At 42.7% G+C, this 10,718-nt stretch overlaps 1 protein-coding gene and 1 non-coding gene across 7 annotated transcripts in view; one reads left to right on the top strand and one right to left on the bottom strand.

Moving 5' to 3' along the window:
• LOC100961574 (microtubule-actin cross-linking factor 1) overlaps nt 1-10,718 on the top strand; it is a 363,479-nt gene that overhangs the window by 74,778 nt on the left and 277,983 nt on the right. The gene's annotated exons all lie outside the window — the stretch shown is intronic.
• Nucleotides 3,337-3,438, bottom strand: LOC111728212. Its single transcript, XR_002775586.1, has one exon. It is a non-coding gene; the product is annotated as a U6 spliceosomal RNA (small nuclear RNA).

Here is a 10,718-nt window from a genome sequence, read left to right as displayed (position 1 = left end):
CAACCTCCAACTCCTGGGCTCAAGCGAGTCTCCTGCCTCAGCCTCCCAAGTAGCTGGGACTACAGGCGCCCGCTACAACGCCCGGCCATTTTTTTTTTTGGTTGCAGCCATCATTGTTGTTCGGCGGGCCCGGGCTGGGGATTTGAACCCGCCACCTTAGGTGTATGTGGCCGGCGCCTTAGCCGCTTGAGCCACAGGTGCCGAGCCTCCTCTCCCCTTGAGTTAACTGACAACCTAGAGTTACTGAGGGGTTAGGGCTGTGTTTGTTTTTCAGTGGGCTGACTTTACTGAGTGGGACACAAAAGCCCAAAGCACAGGCCATTCCCACAAGCCTAACATTTTCATATTTCTTTCTCTGCCAAAGAATCCTTGGTTAGAGTTAAGAATAACTAGTCTGTCTGTGGAAATACCAAGGCCTTTTGTTTGCTAGAAGAAAAGGGCTTTTGATTAAGGCCTTTCATTTTTTTCCCCCCTTTTCCTTAAGCTGCTGTGGGAAGACTCCAGAGCCTCTGAAGGTGCTATGTCTGAGGGGTCTGGGAGAAGGAAAGATAGTTAAATTGAACTAGGAAAGGCTTAATCTTGTTTTGCTACATCTTTGTGCAGAGGTGAGCAACAACAAAAATCTGTCCCTTTTTTTGTTATTGCTTTTACTAGCCTTTCTTTCTTCCACTCTTATGAAATCCACCCAAAATAGTAACTCCTAAAGGACCTGCACTACTAATCTGACCTTGAATCCTAGTCTGTCACTTAATGTGATTTGGGGCAAGTTACTTAACCTTTCTCTTTATGCCAGAGTTTTGCATCTATAAAATGAAGATTATAATAGTACCTTTTTTTGTAGGGTTATGAGAATTGAGTGAGTTGATTTGTGAAAAAGTATTTAGCACATTGCTTGGCACATAGTAAGTACTCCTCCCAGTAAATATTACTACTACTCTCTATGGCAAATGGCTGAGTATAGCTTTATTTTTCTGATTATGAATTCTAAACGTGACTTTTTAGGGTTAGCAAAGTTAGCCCTTTGTTTTCCTAGAATGAAAAGGAGGCAAACATTCCCATTAGGCATGATTGTTTTATTAGTCAGAGGCAAAGGGAAACGTTTGTTCTCCATGTGGTCACATCTTAGAGACCCTGTGTCTTCTTAGTTGAGTCTCAGCAAGGGAATCAATTTCATTATTGAGGAAGTTTCTCTTTGGCAAAAGCAGGGTGGGGGTGGGTCATGACTCCAGAACACTGCCTACTTTCTCAGTCTTTGTCTGAGGACAGTAGTGCTTCTTGTGCCTCAGGAGAGCCCAAACCAAGCTATAGAGAAGAGTCCCCTTGTCCTCTAGCAGTAAGAGAAGCAGGAGGCATCCTGGTAGGAAAAGGAGGCATCCTTAGGGCAGGTCTGGTCCCAGGGACTTTACTACCAAGTCAGAAGAGTCATTAATTGGGAGCAAGTTACTTAACCTTTCTCTTTATGCCAGAGTTTTGGCATACTGGCTACTTCGTTTCCCTGGCCATAAGTAAGGGATGTGTGGAATGACCTGCCCCAAACCTCTGGACAGTTTTATAAGCTGTCACCTTCTTTCCAAATTGCTGGGAATGGCTATGGAAGTGGCACAGAAATTTGGGGTTTGTCTCTTTTTTGCCCTTTACTGTATTGTCTTTAGCTTTTAGGAAGCACTTTCTTGTCTGCCTTTCTAACTTTCTCCCACCCCCACCCCGTTCTGTCCTATAGGGTAAAGTCTCATTTTACCTTCTATGAGGATTAAGTTAACAAAGTTTGCACATAAAGTAAAAATTCTAAATAACCAAAATTATCACTGAAAAATATCTTTAAGTGGGCCAGGCATGGTGGCTCACATCTGTAATCCTAATACTTTGGGAGGCCAAGGTGGGTAGATTGCTTGAGCTCAGGAGTTCAAGACCAACCTGAACAAGAGCAAGACCCCATCTCTAAAAAATAGCAGGCTTTATGGCAGGCACCTATAGTCCTAGCTACCTGGGAAGCTGAGGCAAGAGGATCACTTGTGAGTTTGAGGTTGCTGTGACACCCCAACACTTTACCCAGGATGACAGAGTTAGACTGTATCTCAAAAAAAAGAAAAAAGAAAAGAAAAAGTCTTTAGGCTCGGCTCATGTAGCACAGTGGTGCTAGCCACATACACCCAGGCTGGCTGGTTCGAAACCACCGTAGGCCAGCTAAACAACAATGACAACTGCAACAAAAAAATAGCCAGGCATTGTGGTCGGCGCCTGTAGTCCCAGTTACTTGGGAGGCTGAGAAGAGAATCAAGTAAGCCCAAGAGTTTGAGGTTGCTGTGAGGTATGACGCCATAGCACTCCACCAAGGGTGACATAGTGAAACTTTGTCTCAAATAAAAAAGTCTTTACCCAGAAATCAAAGTATATAAACATGTTTTTTTTTTTTTAAATGCTAGGACAGAGTTAGAATACCATATAAAATAGTTGGCTTTTAGAGACATTATAAAAAATAAGTATTCTCAAAAACTATAATAGAATCATATTCAGTGTACAGGGTGCTCAGAATGTGAAGAGGCTCCTGAGAACAGAAACTCGCTGGAGTCTCAGACTCAAGTCCTCTTTTGTGTTCACCCTGGTATAATCACACCTTGGCATAAAACCTCATTGAGTGGAATTGTAAGTGAATCTCTGTACTGTTTAAGTTGTTTTCTCGCGCGGTCAAGTTTGCATAGGTGTGTGTGTGTGTGAGTTGATTCTACTATATCTTTCTTTTCTGGTTTCTGTTTTTCTTATTTCTTTTTCCCTTTTAAAAATCTTTAGTTTATTCTTCTAAGTCCACTTTATAGCACTCAGCAATTCTTCTCTTACCCAGAACTGTGATTTGCGTGTCTGCCTGTTCCATTTCTTAATTATTTTCAGTGTTCAGAATTCTTTAAAGGGAGATTGAGAGTGAGAGAGGAAGATTTTTAATAGTCCTCTTCATTTAAATTCTGTAGTCATAGCTTCTACTTTTCCTTCTCTCAGATCCTCTACTAACTGATGATTCTCACCCTTTGCATCTAAGGCCCTTTCTTTCCTTTTTCTTACTCTTTTAGGTTATTTTTTGGTAGAAAATTTTTACTTGTGTTAGGTCAGTTAGAAATGAAGTCTTTTTTTTTTTTTGGAAAAAGTCTCACTTTGTCACCCTCAGCAGAGTGCTGTGGCGTCATAGCTTAACCAATTCTCTTGCCTTAGCCTCCCCAGTAGGTAGGAGTATAAACGCCCTCCACAACGACACCTAGCTTGTTGTTGTCGTAGTTGTTGTTTAGCAGGCCCTGGCTGGATTTGAACCGGCCAGTATCCTACCCACTGAGCTATGGGTGCTGAGCCAAAAGTATGGCATGCTTCACGAATTTGCATGTCATCCTTGTGCAGGGGCCGTGCTAATCTTCTCTGTATTGTTCCAGTTTTGGTATAGAGACCTAGAGCTATGTTGTAACTTCCAGGAGCTATGTTGCTGTCACTGGCTTAGGGTTTGAGAAAAGAGAGATTGGTTGCCATAGTTCTAGGATGGTGATGATTAGTGTAGGGAATTAACTAGAAGGCAGAGGTAGTTAAAGTTAACATACATTTAATGAATTCCGCTCTTTGTAAGGCACAGGATTGGGTATTGGGAATAGACATAATCCCTCCTTTCAAGGGGTTCACAATTCCCTGATTTAGCAGGAGAAAAGGAGTTACTATACATATCTGAAGAGATATCTTCAGTGAGGCTATGATTTCTCATGTCCTGATTTGGTCACAGAACTGGAGGAGATAGAGCTGTTATTCACTGAGACCTTGAGAAAATTCCAAAATACAAGGCACAAATGATAGTTTGGTTCTGGAATAGGGTAGGTGGTGTTTCTCAGGGATCAAAGGCCAGTTATACTTAGTGAAAGATATAGCCAGAAACAGAATGGAGTTTTTAATGCCCTTTCTTCCCTTTTTCTTTTTCTTTTTCCTCTTTTTTTCTTTCTTTCTTCTTCTTCTTCCTTTTTTTTTTTTTTTTTTGGAGCTTTGTTACCCTGGATAGAGTGTGGTGGCAACATCATAGATCACAATAACTTCATACTCTCGGGCTAAAGCAATCCTCTTGCCTATCCTTCCAAGTAGCTAGAACTACAGGCACCTCCTTGATGCCTGCTCAGTTTTTCTGTTTTTAGTAGAGATGAGGTTTCACCCTAGCTCAGGCTGGTATTGAACTCTTGAGCTCAAGCTATCCGCCTGCCTCAGCTCCCATTGTACCAGGATTATAGGTGTGAGACACCACACCTGGCCTTTCCTGTACTTACTTCTAGGAGCTATTGGTAAGCATTAAACGAAATAATTTTCCATATGTTTTATTTTTATTTTATTTATTTATTTTGAGTCAGAGCCCCCCTCTGTGGCCCTCAGGAGAGTGCTATGGCATTATAGCCCACAGCAACCTTAAACTCTTAGGCTCAAACTCTTGCCTCAGCCTCCTGAGTAGCCGGGACTACAGGCGCCTGCCACAATGTTTGGCTATTTTTAGAGACAAAGTCTCCCTCTGGCTCAGGCTGGTCTCCAACCTGTGAGCTCAGGCTATGCACCTGCCTCGGCCTCCTAGAGTGTTGGGATTACAGACACCGTGCTTGGCCCTCATATGTTTTCTTTTTAAAATCTCCCCTTTGAGCAGTGGGGATATCAGGGAAAATATAACTAAGAAGAAAAATGATTTGCAAAAGGTAGCCCTTGTTGCATGTGAGTCAAAACGACTCAGCAGGTCTGTGTTTTCGGGCATACACAGGACCTTCTAGCTGGGAGAGGCATGTGACTCTTTGCAGCCTTGCCTGTTCCTTAAGTGTTGTCCAGCTTCTTTAGCCTTTGTTTGTGTAAAACATCACATTGTCCTTGCTTTTTTAATCCTAAGGAAGAAAACTATATTTTTCTTGTTTGCCCCGTAAAACCCCCACAAAACTAACAAGAACAGCAACAAAAATATCAACAGTTGAAATGCTTCTACAAAACAGCTTTAATAGGCATGATTTATTTGTGGTGCCTCAGGATGTTGGACCACCTAACAATTTGCTGGCCAACTAACTAGTATTTCTTTCTTTCTTTCTTTCTTTTCTTTTTTTTTTTTTGAGACAGTCTTGCTTTGTTGCCCTCAGTAGAGTGCTGTGGCATCACAGCTCATAGCAACCTCCAACTCCTAGGCATAAGTGATTCTTTTGCCTCAGCCTCCCTAAGTAGCTAGGTCTACAGGCGCACGCCTATTTTTTGGTTGTAGTTGTCATTGTTTGGCAGGCCTGGGCTGGATTCGAACCTGCCAGCTCCGGTTTATGTGGCTGGTACCTAAGCTGCTTGAGCTACAGGCACCGAGCCCCTAACTAGTATTTCTACGGCAGGAGGTTTCCAGCTTGATTCCTAATGTGCATATATCTGCATCAGTACCTGGCTGTCATCATTTTGCTGTTCAGAAAGGGACCATCAGAGAGAGCTCCAGGAGCTGCTCTATGTATCATTTACAATATTTTTATTGCTAATGGAGAGAGTGGTGGTGGTAATGGGGTGTTTATATTCATTGAAGGAGGTAGGATTACAGTCCCTTCCTTCCTCCCTTCTTCTTTCCCTCCTTCTCTCCCTCCCTTCTTTCTTTCCCTCCCCTTTTAAAGATAGTATCTTACTCTGTTGCCCAGGCTGGGGTGCCATGATGTTAGCCTAGCTCATAGCAACCTCAAACTTGTCGGCTTAAGCAGAAGTTTAAGTCTCATGCGTCAGCCTCCCAAGTAGCTGGACTACAGGTACTTGTTACCACACCCTGCTAATTTTTCTATTTTTAGTTGAAGCAAAGTCTTGATTTGCTTAGGCTGGTCTTAAACTCCTGAGCTTGAAGGATTCTCCTGCCTTCGCCTTGCAGAGTACAAGTACAAGTGTGAACCATCATGCCCAGCCCCCATGCCTAGTTTCTAATTGGCAGTGGTAGTATAACCATCAGCACAAGAGGTGACTTTGTGGAAACACCTCAGTTTTGCTCTGTGTACTGTTTACTTTGCTATCTCTACCAGTAGCTGTAGTGAATGGGAGAGCCATCCCCTTCTGAAGTGCCCTTAGGCCGTTCTCAGTGACTCTTGAATCTTAAGAATCATTTGGGTGAACATAATGCTGAAACCCTGTAGCTATTTGGCTCCAAAGAAAAGCTGCTCTGCCATGGCAATAAAGCTCTCCATTGAACTAAGCAAAATGGCAATTTCCAAGAATCGGGGTGGTAGTTATTTCAATGAAGTGAGAAATGGGATCACTGAGAAGGGGATTTCCATAGAACCTAGGCTGTCAGGGAAACATTTATTCCCCACTGCCTTCTATTTACAAATTCCAGGAGAGGACCATGAGGTTATGTATCCCTCTCCTTAGTAAGACAGGGAGTCCATGAAGTCCAGCTAGTGTACTACTTGACATTTACATTGTAGTTTTTCTTTTTCTTTTTCTTTTTTGAGACAGAGTCTCACTATGTCGCCCTTGGTAGAGTGCCGTGGCAGCACAACTCACAGCAACCTCAAACTCTTGGGCTTGAGTGATTGATTCTCTTGCCTCAGCCCCAGGTAGCTGGGACTAGACATTTACATTGTAGGGTTTTTTTTCTTTTTTGAGACAGAGTCTCACTATGTCACCCTTGGTAGAGTGCCGTGGCAGCACAACTCACAGCAACCTTAAACTCCTGGGCTTGAGTGATTCTCTTGCCTCAGCCCCTAGTAGCTGGCACCACAATACCTGGCTAGTTTTTGTTGTAGTTGTCATTGTTGATTAGCAGGCCAGGGCTGGGTTTGAACCTGCCAGCCTTGGTGTATGTGGCTAGCACCCTAGCCACTGAGCCTGTAGTTTTTCTTTTTAAAAATATTTTTACATACTGAACACAGTCTCCACACAGATGACATACATGTATTAATACCCTTTCTGAAATCTGAAAATACAAGAAACAGAGATATCTGGTATTTATATATGCCTTTGCTCTTGAGGAAGCCAATTTGGGGTTCTCCTTGTCTTTCTGTCCTATTATGTTCTTTGAGAGGGATAGGAAGAGTATTTCTCTTTTCCCTTCTCTGTGGTTCACCCCAGTGGGACACATAGTTGCTGGATTCAGCAAAGTTCTTTCCCAAATGATTCTTAAGGCATGAGGCTCACTGAGATTTATTTTTAAATTCATAACCCAGGGTTGCGGGAAAGCAGTTGTTCATACCAAATTCCCCCGTGGAGGCTTTCAGCTGTCCAGACACCCCATGTCTTTACTAGGCACATTCCAGCAGTCTTAAAGTTCTGACCCCCAGGAGTGAAATTCTGGTCTGGCATGTCACTCCTGAAATCCCTTCATGAGGCATGGCCATGGCATGAATTAGGTGCCAGATTGGAAAACCAAGGGAACAGGTGGCTTGTGACCTTAGTATAAAACTTCCTACTGATGAAGTAGTTTTGGAGACTTAGGCTTATTGAACATTTTCTGCTTTCTTGTCAGCTTTAACCACCTCTCGATGGTCTCTTTCATTGCTTTCTAGGGTTTTTTCGAAGCATGCAGGAAACAGCCAGAAAAATAAGGAGTTAAACTGCAGTGAACTTATAGAGAATGATTAAACAGTGATTAAGTGATATTTTAACTTCTGCTTATAGGGGAGAAATGGATATCATCAGGGAAAAAAGCTATATGTAGTTTCTTTTTTTTTTTTGGAGACAGAGCCTCAAGCTGTCACCCTGGGTAGAGTGCCGTGGCCTTATAGCTCACAGCAACCTCCAACTCCTGGGCTCAAGCGAGTCTCCTGCCTCTGCCTCCTAAGTAGCTAGGACCACAGGCGCCCGCCACAACGCCTGGCTATTTTTTGGTTGCAGCCGTCATTGTTGTTCGGCGGGTCCGGGCTGGGGATTCGAACCCGCCACCTTAGGTGTACATGGCTGGTGCCTTAGCCGGTTGAGCTATAGGCGCCGAGCCAAAAGCTATATGTAGTTTCGACTGAAGTCATCTTACCTTTGTTGGCCAAGGCTGCCTGCCCTTATTCGGTTTGTTTTTTTTTTTAACTTTATTCAAATTAATAAGCGGGTACAACATTTAGGTTACATTGTTCTCACTTCCAGGGTAAATTTCCATTTGTAGGAGAGCCCCTCACCCAGAGGGCATGTTATACACCCTCACAGGGTGCATATTAGATGAGATCCCGCCTCCTGCCCTCCTTCCTTTTGCCATACCTCCTTCGCTCTACTCCCTCCAACTTCCCTTTACTCCCAAACTGGACTATAATAGTTTTTTTATTGTTCTTAGGAACATGTAATTGTTTATATATTGATATGGAGTATATTGGATATTCATCTTTCCGTTCTTGTGATACTTTACTAAGAAGAATGTATTTCAACTCCATCCAGGTAAATGTAAAAGATGTAAAGTCTCCATCTTTTTTACTGGCTCCATAATATTCCATGGTATACATATACCCTGGTGGACACTTAGGTTGCTTCCACGACTTGGCAGTTACGAATGTTTGATTTTTAGCTGTAAGGTAAACTCTCTTACACACTTCTTTGCTGATGTCCATCTTTGTCTTTACTCTTTCTACCCTTGCAGCCCCCCCTTTTTTTGCTCTAATTGGTCTAGGAAACCCAGTTCTACTCAGAATAGAGTTAGGGGGTATTCAGCTCTTAACTGCCCCTTTGGGTCTTTTGCTTCTTGAAGGCCTTGGGGTTAATCATAGATAGGAATGTTGGGAAACTGGAAAGCCATTGGATTGGTGGAAAAAGCATCAGTTAAGGAATCAAAGAGGCCTGGTTTCGAATCCCATCTCTGCTACTTGTTAGCTGTGAAAATTTGGACATGTTACTTCATCTCTGTAAGTGTCAGTCTTCTCTTCTATAAAACAGGGGTAATAATTCCTACCTTCTTTCAGGTAGAAATTAGAGAGGATAGGCTCGGCGCCTGTGGCTCAAGTGGCTAGGGCACCAGCCACATATACCTAAGGTGGCGGGTTCGAATCCCCAGCCTGGGCCCGCCAAACAACAATGATGGCTGCAACCAAAAAATGTCCGGGCGTTGTGGCGGACGCCTGTAGTCGCAGCTACTTGGGAGGCTGAGGCAGGAGACTCACTTGAGCCCAGGAGTTGGAGGTTGCTGTGAGCGTGATGCCATGGCACTCTACCCGGGGGGATAGCTTGAGGCTCCGTCTCAAAAAAAAAAAAAAAAAAAGAAATTAGGATAGAGTTCTGTATGTAAAGAGCATTGCCTGACACACAGTAGGTATTTAATTGAGAGTAGCAGCTTTGCTGTTTGAAGGAGTCAGAGTTGATGGTAGGGTTTAGACTGCCTTTGGTTATCTTTTTGTCTTCTTTCGTAATGTTAATTATATGGTTTGTATATGTCACAATATAAAATTATGCTATCCTTTGCCTTTATTGTAGCCTAGTGTAGTAACCGACCCAAGGAGGGCTTTTAGTCCTCTATAATCTCCATCACCTTCTCCAAATCTTCTCTAAATAAACACATTTATTATTTTTTTTTTTTGGGGGGGGAGACAGAGTCTTACTTTACTTTATCGCCCTCAGTAGAGTGCTTTGACATCACAGCTCACAGCAACCTCCAACACCTGGGCTTAGATGATTCTCTTGCCTCCCGAGTAGCTGGGACTACAGGCGCCCGCCACAACACCCAGGTATTTTTTTGTTGCAGTTTGGCCGGGGCTGGGTTTGAACCCACCACCCTCGGTATATGGGGCCGGCACCCTACTCACTGAGCCACAGGCGCCACCGTAAATAAACACATTTAAACAGTCATGACTTATGATTGTTTTTTGTCTTCTGACCCGACTGCCACTTACAAGCCTATTTTTATATAAAATTCCTGGTTCTCTACTTGGTTGCTGATACAAAGATTTATTTGTCTTAGGAATGATTTGTGGCAAATTTATGTTTAAAAAGGTACAACTTCTGAACACTTTTATTTTATCATATTTGAGGCATTTGTGATAGAAAAATGAATCATGGTTATTCTGCCTCTTCCTTTACTGAGACAGAATGAGCCAAGCCCAGTGGGGTATGGTAGATCTCAGGGCCTTGCTATGTCTCTCAGCCCTAGCTGCGCTCGGCTGAGTCTCTAGAGTGCTCGCTGTTTTAGAAATTTTTGCAATGCAAAAGATACTCTATGACTTTGTAATCAGTGCCATTTTAGTGTATTACTTCTTATTTTTGGAGGGGTCCTCAAAATCAAGAGTCTTCAGTGTACTAAGTAAGTGGTAAGACATAAGGAAATTGGAATGTTTTAGTCTCAAATTATCAGTAAATAGAGGCTCAGATTGATTTTTGTTTCACATGTTCATGCATTGTTAAGATGGTAACATTCTTCAAACTGATCTGCAGAAGCAGTCCAATCCCTATCAACATTCCAGCTTTTGAGGGGTGGAAATTGGTAAGCTGATCCTGAAATTCATATGGATATGCAAAGAACTCAGAATAGCTAAAATAGTTGAAAAGGAATAAAATTGGAGGACTTATACTTCCCAGTTTGAAAACTTACTACAGAGCTACAGTAATTTAGATAGCATGGGAATGGCATAGGGTTAGACATGATATATCTATTGAGAGTAGAATTGAGAGTCCAAAGATAAACCCTTAATGTTTATGGCCAATTTATTTTTTTATATTTATTTATTTATTTTTTTGAGACAGAGCCTCAAGCTGTCCCCCTGGGTAGAGTGCTGTGGCATCATAGCTCACAGCAACCTCCAATTCCTGGGCTCAAG

Source organism: Otolemur garnettii, unplaced genomic scaffold (assembly GCF_000181295.1).
Source record: "Otolemur garnettii isolate 467f Iridium unplaced genomic scaffold, OtoGar3 scaffold00144, whole genome shotgun sequence".
Taxonomy (NCBI): Eukaryota; Metazoa; Chordata; class Mammalia; order Primates; family Galagidae; genus Otolemur; species Otolemur garnettii.
Note: the sequence above shows the minus strand (reverse complement) of the source record. Positions and strands in the feature narration are given on the sequence as shown.